Here is a 15798-nt window from a genome sequence, read left to right as displayed (position 1 = left end):
GCTATTTTAATATTACATTGACACAAGCAGTTAATTTATTTTAACAACCTTAAACAAATTAAAACTCATAATTCAGATTAGAGTTAGTCAATTAATTTAAATGTTCCCTCAAGGAGCTAAATATGCGTATTACCCAAACAGTAAGAACAATTAATAAGAAATGTGTCATTTACTTTCTTAACCATTAAGACTAAAGTCATAAACTGCTATTAAAATCTGTAACTATTTCTTCCTGCAAGGTCCAGTGAACATAAACAATTGATGATACAGTTTCATTACCTTTAGTACTGAAATGTTTTATTTTCAGATGGCAAAATAGTAAATGTGCAATCACAAATAACTGGTACTGATTCTTTAAAAACAATACTCTTTGTGCAAATAAAAACTCAATGAAAGAAGAACAGAGTTTTCAAGAAGCTAATAGACAAATGTATAGTACTGTAGTCCTGTTCATAAAACTGATACTATATTTGTACAAACATAAGTCAAACTTTGAAATTAAAGGAAATTGAGAAATAAGGCCGACTGAGCCTTATTCCTAATTTGTGTTCTGCATTACTTAAACACCATAGAAAATCATTTTCACTCTTTCTATTTTACTGTTTTGGTAGTATCTACTTTTGAAAGGTCTAAAACAAGCTATCGAATATATCATTACATCTAGCTTCTTAAGGCGTAGTCTTCAGAACAGCAGCAGCAGCATTTGGGAGTTTTTTAGACATTCAGAATGAGAGTTCCAACCCAGACTTCCCGAATCAGAATCTACCTTTAAACCAACCCCTCGGTTATTCCTCAGCACATTAGAGTATTAAAAATACTGTTTGTACTCAGGGCTCTGTCTACATGAATTTGGCCCCAGATGTACAACTTAATTCTTTGATTTATTCCCTTTTTATTCCCTCCCTCTTTTATTAATTTGCACTTTTTAATGAAACATTATTACATTTTATGCTTTGATCAAATAGTACTGCATTTCCGAAGAGCTCTGATATATGCATAAATCTACATTAGCATTGCCAAGAGAACACTCTGTGAGGAATGTGCTGGGGTCTTGAATGCAAAGGTTTTTTCTTCTCGGCAGCAGAGGGAGCAAAAGAGTACTTAATAAAAAAGTGTACAGGCTGTCCAAATTGTAAGGGATTTTAAATTGTAGTATATGTTTTCATTGGAACTAGCCTCTTATATAGTTCAACACAAAATAAAAACAAGCAAACACAAACAGTTTACCGGGTTATAACAACTGAATAGTGCACAGATTGGAAGTTAAATAGAAATTAGATGTACTTATTTAGAGTTTTAGGCTTGAATCCTTAAAAGAAAGTGGACCTCAAAGGTCATACTTGGAAAAGAAGCCTTAGCTTTTCTCCAGTCAAAAATAAAAATAATGATCATTTCACAATATATGTAAATCAAACCATCCTGCTGTTTGCTTAAACTTATAGAGCGATGTATGCCAATTATTTCTTAATAAAACTGGGAAAAATAAAGATACAGTGCAGAATAAGGAAACTTGAAGAGTAACTCCTGCTTATCTAAAAACGTTGAGGTCATTAAACCCAACACTATAGCAGATAAATTTATTTCATTTGAACTCAAATATGTTGGTGAAAGAATGCACTTTTCACCATGTTTACTTTCGCAGTAATTGTAGGGGTTTATTATTAATGTTTGTTGCGGTGAGGACGTATATTTTATTATATCTATGTAGCATTTTATACCTCTCAGAGCCTTTGAATTGCATCTTCAAACGCTCCTGTGAGGTAGATAAGACATGGAAAAGCCAAGCCTCAAAAAAGTTTTGAACTGGCTTGTGCTTTCATAGCACTGGGTCATTTGATTGTTATACTAATCTGTTAAGGTGTTCAGAGAGGAGGGAAATCAGAGATTAAAGATCCAGCAGCATGTTTTTTAGAGATTAAAAGGTTATTTAAAGTTACTAGACAGTGGATATTTAATGAGCGAGTATTTAAATGAGAGACTTATGAATAGAGACTATCTTAATTCTTAAGTTTCTTTTTATGTATTTATCACTTATTTACCAACAGCCTTTATGATTTTATGCATTTATCACTTATTTACCAGCATTTGTTGAACATCTACCATGACTAGGCCCTGAGAATACAAAGATGAGCAAGACATATCTGTCCGCAAAGAATTCACAGCAAAACAACTTATCTTTTGAAAAATGTTCATTTTTACTATGATGAAACATAAAGATTCACAGTTGTCTGATCCAGCACCTCTAAGAATCATTATATCAATCAGATTTCCAAATAGGAGAATCAAGAGTAAATTTAAGTGGTAAACATTTAATTTTTAAAATCTTTTTTAAAATTGTTCAAAAGAATTTCCTCCTACATGAAAGAAGGTTTGCCAAGTTTCTGTCTGGAGCAATTTGTTATGGCTGTGTAATAAATCCCAGAAAGTTTGAATTTTTAATGAAACACTGACAGACCTTTAACCATGCTGTAATAAGGAGGGTGTTATCCTACATGTCATTTAAAAATCTGAGCAAATCATAGCAGGCTTGCAAAACAAATATACTTTCCTTAGACTATACTCCAAAATAAAGCTGGAGAGACAAGAAAAGTAAAATTAACTAAAAACAAAAGTGAAAACCACTCACACAATAGACTCTGAGGTCAGCTCACCACACCCAAACTAAAGTCACTGGGCTCTGAGCGTGGCACAGGGACTCTTAAAGGATATATGCTTCTGAATCATCTTTCTTGACCCTCCACCAAACTGTAGCAGGGCAGGCTTCTGGGTAATGGAAATGACATCACCAATAGGCAAAAATAAAATTAAAATCGTCGTACTTAAACATCTGCCAACAGTTTATGAGTTAACAGTATACACATTGGGCAATTTTAAATAAGATTCTGCCTACAATTAAAAACAAAAACAAGTGCTTTAGTATAGGTCTGTACTGTCCATTGTGGCCATTAAGCACTTGAAATGTGGTTAGTCCAAATTGAGTTGTGTTGTAAGTGTATTATATACATCAGATTTTAAAGATTTAGTGCGCTCACTCACGTATATATATATCTCAATAATTTTTACATTGATTAAATGTTGGAATCAAAATATTTTTTATATATTAGGTTAAATAAAATATATTGTTAAAATTAATTTTACCTGTTTTTGCTTCTCATTGCGGCTACTATAAAATTCAATATTACATGTGTGGAAGGGTTGCATATTATATTTTTAATGAACAGTACTGCTATAGATAATAAGGGTGAAGAGATGCAGGAATGAGTTCTAAAAACCCACACAATTGGAAACCTTAGAATCCTAGCGAGGCTCTCTGCAGTACTGCAGTAGATAACTTAGTAACTTTTCTACTTTCCTTAGGTTTTCCCCTTACAATGTATGACATGGACCTTTTTCTTTGTAAAAACTATCTCTGAGAGGGAGCTATTTATCAGTGAAGGCATCATCTCACTGGTAAATCAGTTATTGGCTTGCAAAACAAAAATTCGTTCAGTTCCTTCTGTGACTCAGTCTTTTTTGGGGGCGATCTCAGGTATTTTGCCACCCTGGGAAAGCTGATGAAAAACTTAACAATCTGTTTTAGAAAGCCCAAGCAGTCTAGAGTTATAGCTGGTTTTGCTGCTTGAGGCTGAATGGTTTGGGATTGATATCCTCTAGTGATAGATGCCTTTGGACATTGATAATAAAAATTATATAATTGCCACTTAGCTAGAAAACAAATTAAGGCCACCAAAGGAAATCTGTTTTTTAAAAACAAAAACAAAACAAAAACTTGCTAGTACAATAGGACACATCAAAAAGAAATTATTTTTAACCATTATTATTTATTTTACAAGTAAGACCTAAATACATTTTCATAAATGTAACTGTGACCAAGATTGAATGTAATGCAATGGCCCATGAAGTATCAGAATTTATGGTCTTAATTATCTAAAGAACATGGCTCTTCGTACATGAAAACAGACAACATTTTAAGTCTTAGAATGAATGAGTTGAATTTTGCTTAGTATTGGCCAGAAGCATTTGGAAATCTATTAAAAGCATTTCATTAACAACTTGGCATTTTGCTTCCTCAAAAGAAATACTTTTTCCAAATTAAAATCAAAGCCCAAAGCCACCATTGCTTGAACTTAAGGTAGTGGTTGTTGATGTATTGCATATGTAAAACTTAGGGTTCCTTCAAAATCAGATCACGAATAACAACAGGCTAAAAAAAAAATCGAATTATTACAGAAGGAGAGAAATGAAGTTCTTTGTTATTCTAACTTCATGACATTAAAACATCATATAGCTATAAGCTCTCAGTTACTCTATTTTTCTTGAGTCAATATCAGCCTGGAGAAGCAGAATCAAAAGAGGGTCAGAGTTTAAGGAAACTATTTTATGAGGAATTTACCAAGTTTACCCCAAAGAGAAAGAGTTGGAGAAAAACGCACTGGCAAAATTTGCTTTTGGACATAAATAACTAGAGTTCACCAAGGAAACTGCCCGAGTCATGATTTCAGTGTGGATTGTCAGGCAGTTTGATATTTGCAGAACTGCTCTTTATCAGGCCTCTCCAAGTATAACTCTGCTGCAAGACTTGGGGGAGCTCTCAAGACTGATTTGCTCTGTGTCTGTGGCACAGACATGCAATGATAGCTACTGTCACAGATGCTTTCTGACAGAACAGAGTAATAGCACTCAGACTTAAATTGTAAATTACAAACAATCCTTTTTTAAGTACAAAATGAATGCACAGAATGGAAGACCCCGTCAGTTAAAATGAGAGTAAATCAAGTAGAGATAAATTGTTCACTCATACTGTTATAGCCAAATTTTGATCTTGCTAACTGTATCATCATGGGAGATCTCTTCTTTGTCAGATATAAAGAGAAATTAATACACTGTGATTCTAATAAACATGCCAGGCATCTAATGCTTCTCCTCTGAAAGCCAATCAAATTGCATGATCTGTTTCCCAACCCCTCCCCCTACCTCTAGTTTAAAAGTTGTAGCTTAAATATCAATAGTAAGAACATGTGACCCTATCGCTCCCAGAGCTAGCTTTTTCTGCAGTCAATTTCATAATTACAACTCTCCGCCTCTCAGCTCAGCACTTCCTTCCCCCTCACTGTCCTCTCACCCCCACCCTTAGCAATGAATCATTGTGCATTTAAAGAGAGTTAGATGACCTGGTGTGAACTTTACTGGCATCCTGTACATTCTTATGCCAAAAATGGGGAGTTGCTCTATGACAGAAACCTAGCCAGATCCTGATGCAGATCTCAGAGGCAACAAGCTTGGGTGCTTATCTGGGAAGATCAGCAAGGAGTTAATTTTCCTAGATCACGGTGGTGATTCAGAATTGCATATCTCAGTTCATGATCAGGTTTTCAAGAACCCATTTCAGCTCTCTGTACACAAAAGAATATATCAGAGAAAAAATGTTGGCAGATCTCCTTATGCAATCCGGGCGGAGGAATTTATACCACATTTAGCCCTTTCCTTTGATTTCATCAGATCAGGCTGAGGGTAGGGTTTCCATATTTGTGCTTTGGCAATGTGTCCAATAATTATGTCCCCCCTATATATTCTCCTAGTGTTCTTCCAGGTTATCATGTGTTTATTTGTGCATTTATTAAAACCAGAAACATTTTGTCCCCTTCATTATTTTAATACTGTGTTTGAATAATACAGAGTGGCCTTTGAAGATTTTTCACCCTACTTAAGGAGGTAAAGGGTATATGCTTTCTCTCTATAGGGGAAGCCCCTTCTCTTCCCCAAACCCCTTCTTTCCATGGTGATTTTATTCTCATACTCTGAGATCCAGCTCAAACATCAACACTTCTGTGAAGGCTTTCCTGATTATCACAAGAGTTGTGTCTCTGCCCAATGTGTGAGTCAGAGAAGTGCTATTTTCTTATTCTTTTTATTTATACAATATTTTTTTTTAAGTCTGACAGAAAAAAAAATCAAGGCCATAAGCACAGATGGAGAGTATCCTAACTGAGGGAGTATCTTATCTGAATACTTCCTGTTACTCCCAAACCCATTTGACCTCTGCTTACAATTTCAACATGTAACTGTTTTCCTTTGTTTATTGCTCCACGTATGTGACTGTCCGCATTGGTCAGTTCTTCATGTGAGTTCTCATTGCCCTCTGTGGTAGGTTGAATTTTGTCCCCGCAAAGGATATGCTAAAGTCCTAACTCCGGTGTCTGTGAGTGTGACTTTATATGGAAATAGAGTATTTGCAGGTGTAATTAGTTAACATCAGGTCTTCCTGGATTAGGGGGGCCCTAAATCCAATATGATCTCTGTCTTCATAAGAGAAGACACAGAGACACAGAGGAAACATAGAGAAGACAGGGACAGAGATTGGTGTTATGCTGCCACAAGTCAAGGAAAACGAAGAATTGCCAGCAACCACCAGAAGCTAGAAGAGGCAAGAAAGGATTCAGTGGGAGCAAAGGCCTGCTGACACCTTGATTTTGGACTTCTAGCCTCCAGAACTGTGAAAGCATAAATTTCTCTTGTTTTAAGCCTCCCAGTTAGTTGTAATTAGTTATAGCAGCCCTAAGAAACTATTATACCATCTTCATGAGATCTATGATTAAAGGGCTGTTGTATTCTTCTTTCTTATCTTCATTTATATATATGGCCCTATCTTTTTCCTCTATAAATACACATAGGTAATCAGTTCTGGATATAAGCTTGGTCTTTTCCCCATGACAACACTAATAAATAAAAGATCCAATGGAGTAAGAAAGTCAGCAAGAGAGTTCTAGAACCACCTCCCCATCATTCCATAAACATCTGACTTGTGGCCCCAGTCACAGAGGTTACTAGAGGTCAGAGCCTTGGACTCCTGCTCTCCTCAGCTCTAAGGTCTTTTGCAGGCCTCCTCAGCTCCCTCTGCTGGAGTCCAGACTGCACCAGCAGCTTTCCTCTTAAGTGGTATTTCAGTGTGTGGGGTATGAGTGAAGAAAAGACTAAAAAACTAAATTAATTGTTTGGCATTGAGAAAATATAACCAAAAAATTTATTTTTTTAATAACTGTTCATTGGAGTATTATGAAAGTGTGCGAGAGAACCTCAGTCTTTCTGATTCTCATCTTTCCAAAGAATAATTGGAAGGAAGTTCATTTGTTGCAGGAGGTTTTCCTTAGGAGATAGAAGGAGGTCTTACGCTCAAGCCCAGAATCCTGAGGTATGTATCGTTTAGGGTCCTCATGAGATGTATAATACTGTTTTTGCATACAAATCTCAGTAAATGACAACACTGTTCTTCCAACAAACTATTCAGGCCAAAAAGCATCTTGACTTTTTTACATACTACATTCAATCTGCCCCAAAATCCAGCCAGCTCCACCTTCAAAATATATCCAGAATCTGACCATGTCTCACCATTTGCACTACTACTACTGGAGCTAAACCAGCAACATCCCTCATCAGGATTATTTCACTAGCCTTCTAAATTGTCTTTCTGCTTCGACCATTACCAGCCCACACCACAGTCAATCGTCTGCATCAGGTGATGCCACAACACTGCTCAAAAACATCCAAGGGCTCTATTTCACTTAAGAGTCAAAGTCAAAATTCTCCTCTGCCTTACAAGGCCCCACACAATCAGAATGCCCTCAATCTTTCAGATCCATCTCCTATAACTCATCTTCCTGCTTCCGTAGCTCCAGCCTCATTGTCCTTATTGCTTTTTCTCAAACAAGACAAATGCTCTCTTGCCTCAGGACCTTTCTGATTGCTGGTCCCTCTGCTTGAAATGCTCTTCTTTGGGCTCACTCCCTAACCTTCTTTGGTCTTTTTTCTAAAAAAAAAACAACCTCCCAGTGAAGCCTGCTGTGACAACTGTTCTTAAAACTGTGAAGAATTTTTCTGATCCACATGCCCTGCTCTATTATTTCATAAATGTATCACCTTAGAATGTTCTGTGCTATTTCATTTTTTGTTTGTTTATTGTCAAAAAAGTCTTTACCCAAGTACCAGAACAGTCCTTGGCTCATGATGGATACCTAATAAAGAGTCATCTATTATTAAATGAATTAATGAATAATATTTTTCAGGACCTGCTATGTGCAAAGCCTTTTACAAGCCCCAATTCAATGATTATTTCATTAGAAGCTAATCCAAAACAAATTCATCTTGTTCATGCTATGAAATGTATTCTATTTACCTGATTTTTGACTTAATTACATCTGGGATAACTCTCAAATTTGAGTCAGAATGAGCTGAATCGCTCATTCAAACTCAGATTTGTGAAGAACTTTTTTAAAAAATTGAAAACAGGAATTAAAGAGAAAGTGTGAAACTGACAGTAAGTTTTGAGAAAAATAAAAAGTAACACAGCAACAGCATCTAATAATCATAATTTTTAAAAGCTTCCATTGATAAAGCTCATATTCTATGTCAGGCAACATGATAAGAGCTTTATAGATGTCATCTCATCTAATCCCCACAAGTGTATAGTGAGGTAAATATCATGATCCCTGTTTCTTAGGTGATTAAATTGAGACTTGGAGTTCAAAGGACCTGCCCAAGGTCCAAGGTGACCCAGCACTGGTTTCAAGGTGAAGTTATTCACCTACACAGTCTGAGATCACAGTCTGAGACCTTTTAACAAGTCATTACCTGAATGAAATAGGTTAGTTAGAGTAAAAATACTGCATTACAATAGTTTGGCTATGACATCATTTTTAATACTAATCTCTATTTTATTATCAAGTGACTAATGCATATAGCTAACTAATTAAAGCTAAAGATTCTTATTGACAATTGAATGTTCCTATATAAAATGAATGGCTTCAGATCTACCTAACAGGTTTCTCAACTAACAAAACTATACTCCAGCTTATGATTTTACCCATGCTACTACGTGGCTGGAAATGACTCTCACCTGAAGTGTATGATCTCATTCCTAGGACTCTTTCTTATTAGATATTTTGGCTCCTACCTGGCATATCCCATCATGGTTAGGACCAAGGAGATGGTAAAAGAGCCAACATAAATTCTCAAACCTAATTTAAGGACTTAACTTCCTTTCAGTTAGCCTGTGCTTGACATCTCTTGTTCTACCCTAGAGCTTCCCAGAGTCCACTGTGACCAGCACTCAAGTATAGGATCTGAAAGTAATCTGGCTACAAAAAAAAAAGTATAAAACACTACAAGCTCTTCACAGACCCACTGCAATTTATGTTTAAAGAAAATGATCCTTGAAGCTGAAATACTTCCAGAGTCCAATGGTCTGAGAAAGTGAAGGAGGAGGAAAAAAAAAAAAAAAAAGACATGTATTCCATTAAGATGTAAAAAGAGAACTCTGTTCTCTGAGGATGGAAGGAAGTAAGAATGCCTTATTTGTGGCTGCAGGAGAGGAAAAGAAAAGAGTCCCGCAAGGAAACTACCAACAGATGGTAAATACATTTTTAATTCTTCTGTCATACTGTGTGGACTTGTGCACATTTGTCCTGCTGTGTTAGGCTCCCGAAATAGCTAGCCATGGAATTGCAGAACAGTTCTGCTACAATTTGAAATTTAGGAAACCATGCTGGCTGACAAAACAGGAAGGGCTCATAGTAGGATAGAGTGGATTTGCTCCCAGTTTGCAGCTCCTCAATGTAGCATTCACTGTAGTTCTTAGTGCAGGGAAATTCTTTCACATGTCAGGTCTCATTGATGATGTTGTAAATCATGCTACTTCAAATTGTTGACATTATCCATATAATAATTCTTAAAGGTTAAAAAGAGTGTTGATCCATTTATTTATGTATCCTAAGTCCTTCAGGGAGCATCAAAAACATATATGGCAGCCTGGAATTCTAAACCAAGTATTTCTTGCACCTTTTGTTTTGGCATAATGTTCCCAGAGCACATCATGGGAATTTCAATGTGGGAGAAAGAACCAAGTATAATAGCAGGTTGCTGTGAAAGGAACATAAGGAGATAAGATGCTAAAGTACATTCGGTTGACTCTGAATCTGAGAGGTGACCTGAGACTGATACCAGGAATTAATTAGGTTCCCAACCCCAACACCGTCTCTTAGTCCATCAGCAAGAAAGAAAAAGTATTGATGAATCTAACTGAGTGTGGAATAATGAGAAAAGGGTGGTCTAGTACTTGGTCAGAGTCTAGAAATATAACTTATGCAATACCATATTACTAGAACTGGAAGGATCCTTGTAGAATCAAGTTCAATTTTTTTCAACTTTCTACACAGGAATCTGGGCCAAAGAGTTACAGGAATCTGACAAAAATTATACAACGAGTTGGTGACAAATTCAGTACTGGACACAAGACTTCTATTTCTCAATGTTTGTTCTACTTTAGCACCCACAGAAAGTGGGCATTTCTGTGACAAGCAAAATCTAATTCTAGAAGACCTATCTAATGGTATCCTCATTCTTGGGTTCGTTTAAAGAAGATGATGGAATGCCTGCTAGCCTCTGAATGTTTGAAAAATTAGTTGATGTTTTTTATAGATAAGTTTTCAAGCTAAAATATGTTTGTTAATTTCTGCCTTAAACTCCTGTGAACTGTGTGTAGAGTATATAGCTACCACACGATTTGGCAAAGCTGGGATTCTCTTTTCATAAAATAGCAGGGAAGATTGGTAGATAGGGATTTAAAAACATTGATAGAAGAGAACAGGGAGCTTTGTACAATAACTCCCCACCCCAATGCCTTCCTGATCTAAGACTTTCTCCTAGCTTCAGTTAGAGAGACGGGTAGATGAGAAGAAGGGATTTCCATCTTCTTAGTAAATGAAAAGATATAAAAACACTTCAGTATTGATTAATTTGATTAAATCTTGATTTTGCATAGTTTTAAGTTTCTACAGGACTAACTGTATTCTTGTTCAAAATGACTTGTACATTCATAGATAATTTTTCTGATGGGTACATATATAGCTCAATAATAAAAATTATTCTCAATCAGCTATTTAAGAAATGTTATTTTTTCCAGTTTTTTAAAAGAAAGTTAATTGTTAAAGCTCCTCAATAGCTAGTTTAGCTATAAGATCTCCTACATTTTGCAATTCTACTTAGCATTTTGATTTATCATTTTTGCACATGATTTCAGCAATGTTTTGTCTTACTTTTGTGGTAGAAAATTACTTGTTATGTTTAAACATGGCATTCTTTGTTTTGAGAATCAATTTGACCATTTTGAATACTCTTGCTAAATTTACTGGCTATATCACAATCTAGTTACAGATCTCTGGTTGGGGAGGATGGAATTATTTAAGTGAATTATTTTGAGGAGAGCAGTAATGAAGGCACACTTTACGTTATTTCATTCCTGAGATCTAAATTTGATTATCAAGTTAATATCACTAGGGACATTTGAAGCTTTAATAATTACATCTCAAGGTCTAAAGAAAAAAAAAGGAAGAAAAATTACATTTACTACATATTCACACACAGCCTTTCAAAGAGTTACTATCTGAGAGCCTGTTTGGCTGCTTTACAAAATCGATTGATACTAAGATTTGTTCTAAGAATTCAAACTCAGTTGACACTTTGTCCTTTAAAAAACTCCAAAGGTAGATGTAAGCGATTGTTTTGTATAGAAGGGCTTAGCATTGCTTATTTGAAAGAGTTAATAACATAAGCTATTGATTTTACCTTTCCTTTTGGAGACGAGTTTTAGGATATTTATCCCCTGGAAAGTTTTTAGGCTATGATTCATACTAAAAGGACCCTGTTCCAATATGAACCAACACAACTTTGAAGCTGTCACTGCTTCTAAGTCGACGGCTCTCCCAGAGGCCAGATGCCAGTTTTATGCTTGGACTCTCATGATCCTCTGAAATAAATCAACTTTCTAGTAAAATCCTGTGACAGCTCAGTTTTATATAGAAGTATGCAACCTGGGAATGTGCTACTGTTTAGCATTTTAGATGGACAAGAAGAGAATGAAAACAACCACTACCACTGAAAGACAGTTCCAAGGGGAGCCATTATTACAGAAATCAGGGATGGCTCTCTCTCTCTAAAGCCTCTCTGACCTAAAAGCTTATTAATTGTGTAGAAACAATAAAAATACAAATGGTTGGAAAATTTTCTAACCTCAGTGTGATATAGGTCAACACATTCTGTGAGTTGAAGAGTATTAATCAGGTCAGCTCTCTCAGGTCAATATTTCTTCCTTGTGGCAAGAAAAGAAAAAACGAATGAATTATTGCTACACATAACAATACAGATGAATCTCACAATATTAGAAAATAAAAAATGCTAGACACAAAATAATGTATACTGTACTGTTCCATTTGTATAAAGTTCAAAAACTAAGAACCAAGTAAAATAGTTTACCTTTGATGAGGAGGGAGAAGATTGTGATTAGAAGGAACCATGAAGATGGCTTCCAGAGTGCTAGAATGTTCTATTTCCTAACCTGGATGGTGAATACAGAGGTGTCCTCACTTGGTGACAATACATTAAGCTACATAGCTGTGATCTGTGTGCTTTTTCCATACGAATAATTTACTTCGATTTAAAAGTTTAAAAATAATATCTCCATTGGGAAAGACAATTTTAAGAAACACTAGAGTAGCATTTTGCCTAATTAAACCAATAGCTATTTATTATAGAGAAAAAAGAAAATTCAGATTAGCTGAAGAAAAAATTTACATAAAACTTTAACATAGGTCAATGGGAACTCTCATTTGCTACTACAGGAGTTTTTACTGTTACTGTTGTTCTTGGATAGTTGTTTAACTTTAAATATCTATTAAAGTTAAAGATATGCAGATTTGGTGACCCAGATTTCTACCCCTGGGTATATCCAATAGAAATATATGAATGTGAGCATCAGAAGAAGAGCTACTCTGTTCATAATAGCCCCAAACTGAAAACAAGCCAAACTGTCCATCAACAGTAGGGTGGGTAAATAAACTCTATCCAGCCTTGGAATACCATACAGCACTGAAAATGAATGAACCACAATACCCTCAGCAACATGGATAAAATTAAGAAACTTGTTGTTAAGAGATAGAAGCCAGAGGCATAATATTGTATGCTCTCATTTACTTAAAGTTCAAAATAACTGGAAAAGATATAGTATTTAGAGATATAAACTTAGGTGATAAAATTAAAGAAAAAAAGATTATCCTAAAATAGCAGGGGTGACCTCTTGGGGAAGAGGTGGGTTGTGATTGGCAAAGAGTGAATAGAGGACTTCTGGATCATTTTCTATTTCTAGACCTGAGTAGTGGTCATGTAAGTGTACGCTTTATAAAAATGTATTAAATTATACTTTCATATATCATTCTTTTTCCCAAATGTATATTTCACAATGAAAAGGATATAAAAAAATCACATGAAACCCGATCACTAAGAGATAGTTATCAATTTAACACATTGACGTATATACTACCAGACCTTCTTTACTGCATTATACATATTTTCTCCACATTGCTTTGTTGTTTTGAATTTTTTTTTCTTTAATGATATGATCTTCCAGAAAAATTCTTTCTTGGATTTTTTATTTCCACTTAATTTTAACTATGAGAAAATATCATATAAGCTTTAGGCCTCTCTGGAAGCCTAAAGCCATAGAGTGGCTTTCAGGAAATTAGGTTGCTTTAACCTAAGCTACATTGATGCATAAACCAATCTGCAGAATTTTGCCATAGCTCATGGGAGACTTTCCTTCTCTGTTAATAATGCTGCTACTTCAAAAGAGAAAAGCCTCTTTCCACCTCTTTAGAGTGCTATCTTTTCAAAAGGAAAGGCCAGGCAATGAAAGAGAAAAAGCCTGTTGGGGAGTGGTCAGGAAGCTTGAAGTGGGAGAGGGGACCATCCTAAAACTTATTATGATATGAGTCATGCTGAGCCCATGTTGAGCCTGGTCTGGGCAACATTATGATCTAGGGTTTTTTGTGCTTTTTTTCCCCTTCAAACCTCAGAGGAGTTCCATTGCTTTGTCTTGCCCCCGAAGCAGTACAAATGTTCCTCTCTCTGTCTGGAACACACTTCTCTTCCCCTTTTCCCTGTCTCCAAGCACCCTCCATTTGTTCTTCACCTCTTTCATCTTCTTAACTATTGCATGGTCCAAGAAACCTTCCATGATATCTAAGCCAGGGTGGTGACCCCAGAAGAACTCCATGGCTTCCTGGAATTACCACATCACAGCATCTGTCACCCTATTTCGAAATTACCTATTTTCTTGTCTACAAACACTCTGCTAATCCATAAACTTCATGCATGCAAGGACACTGTCTGTTTCATTATCATAACTACAGGCCTTAGTGCATATTGACACTCAACAAATATAGTCATTGAATGAATGAAAAACAGCTGTGAAATGAGATGAAACATGGGGAGAGGGGTTGTGATGTAAACTTTGCTTTCCAAACCCCTTTCACCTATTGAGCGCAAATAGCTCGGATAATCCAGTCGCTCCAACATGAAATGGTACAAAATTCTAAAATCTACAACTTCTTGTTTCTGCTCAGTAGTAATAGCAGTTTGCATTTGTAGAGTTTGATATTATGTTAAGCAGTTTCACATATTATCCTGTATAATTCCAACAATTGATCCTCCAAGGTGAAGTGGGAAGCTATTTATATCACCATTTTGCAGACTGAAAAACTGAGAGAGTTTAATTAACTAGCCCCATATTACATGATGAGCTTTTAGTGTAAGCAGGAATTAGTGACCCCTTAGTGAAGGAAATGGAAACACATTCAATGTATACTATAGACAGATATGCTTTCAGGAAATGGGAACATTAAATATGTGACTCCATTCTGATTTGTTAAAAATCTTTTGGTAGATATTTCCTTCTTTAAAGCTTTTATTTTTAGCTTTAATTTTTTTTGAGGGGGGGGAGTGGAAGGGGGCGAGGCAATCCTTGGTTGACCTCACAAAGTGCAAGGACCTTGTCGGTTTACAAACCCTTATTTTTTATTTTTTTCCACCTACAGCACCTGGTCTTCCTAGGTGGTCTCCATCCAAGTACTAACCAGTCCTGAACCTGCTTAGCTTCTGAGATCAGAAGAGATGCAGCTTGTTCAGGGTAGCATGGCTGTAGACTTTAGCTTTACTTTTAATCACAAAACTTTTACATACTTGGTGTAGAAAATCAGAAGAGCACAAATAAATTAAAATTGCTCATGATCACATTAAATAGAGCCATTTAGTGTTACACCATTTTAGTAACTCTGATTATGTATTAAGTCTTTCACTCTCGTGGAATGAAAACTCCTTTTCCTCATTCTATTCTTTTTCTCTTTTCCACACTCTATTCTTTATCTCAAAAATTTTCTTGGCCATTTGCTCTTTTATTCAAATTTTAGAATTAGGTTTCACTACAACTTCATTGGGATTTTTATTGGATTTTCATTATTTTTATAGATTACTGTGAGTAAAATTCAAAATTTTACTATATTGGTTCCTCTCTTTCATAAACACACTCTATTTCTCCATTACTTTGTCTTTTCAATGTCTTTTTAAAAATATGGACTGCTTCAGGAATTTGAGCATCTTCTTTGTGCAAGGGCTGTGATAGTCTTCTCTGTATTGTTCCAATTTTTGTATCTGTGCTACCAAAGTGAACACTTGGATGTTTAACTGTTGGGATCTATCAGGAAGGATTGGTAAGAGGTAACATGTTATTTACATTATTTGTGAGACAGTAACTGAAAAAGACATTAATCTGGACTGTGTATCTATCAAATGTAAAAGCATTTAATTGTGTACTAACAATCAGAAAAATGGCTTTGGTTTTTGCTATCTTTTCCCTTTTTTATCTGAATGAAAGCTCTTTTTCCGTTGGTGGTCTTGACAGAAGAAATGCTGTAGGAG

The 15798-nt window shown here is 35.7% G+C and overlaps 1 non-coding gene across 1 annotated transcript; it reads right to left on the bottom strand.

The window, feature by feature from the left end:
- Positions 1 to 15445: 15445 nt before the first annotated feature.
- On the bottom strand, positions 15446 to 15552 carry LOC118606428. Its single transcript, XR_004952383.1, has one exon. It is a non-coding gene; the product is annotated as a U6 spliceosomal RNA (small nuclear RNA).
- Positions 15553 to 15798: the final 246 nt, after the last annotated feature.

This window comes from Rousettus aegyptiacus, unplaced genomic scaffold, assembly GCF_014176215.1.
Source record: "Rousettus aegyptiacus isolate mRouAeg1 unplaced genomic scaffold, mRouAeg1.p scaffold_m13_p_1, whole genome shotgun sequence".
NCBI classification, from domain to species: Eukaryota; Metazoa; Chordata; class Mammalia; order Chiroptera; family Pteropodidae; genus Rousettus; species Rousettus aegyptiacus.
This window is presented reverse-complemented; position numbering and strand designations above follow the sequence as displayed.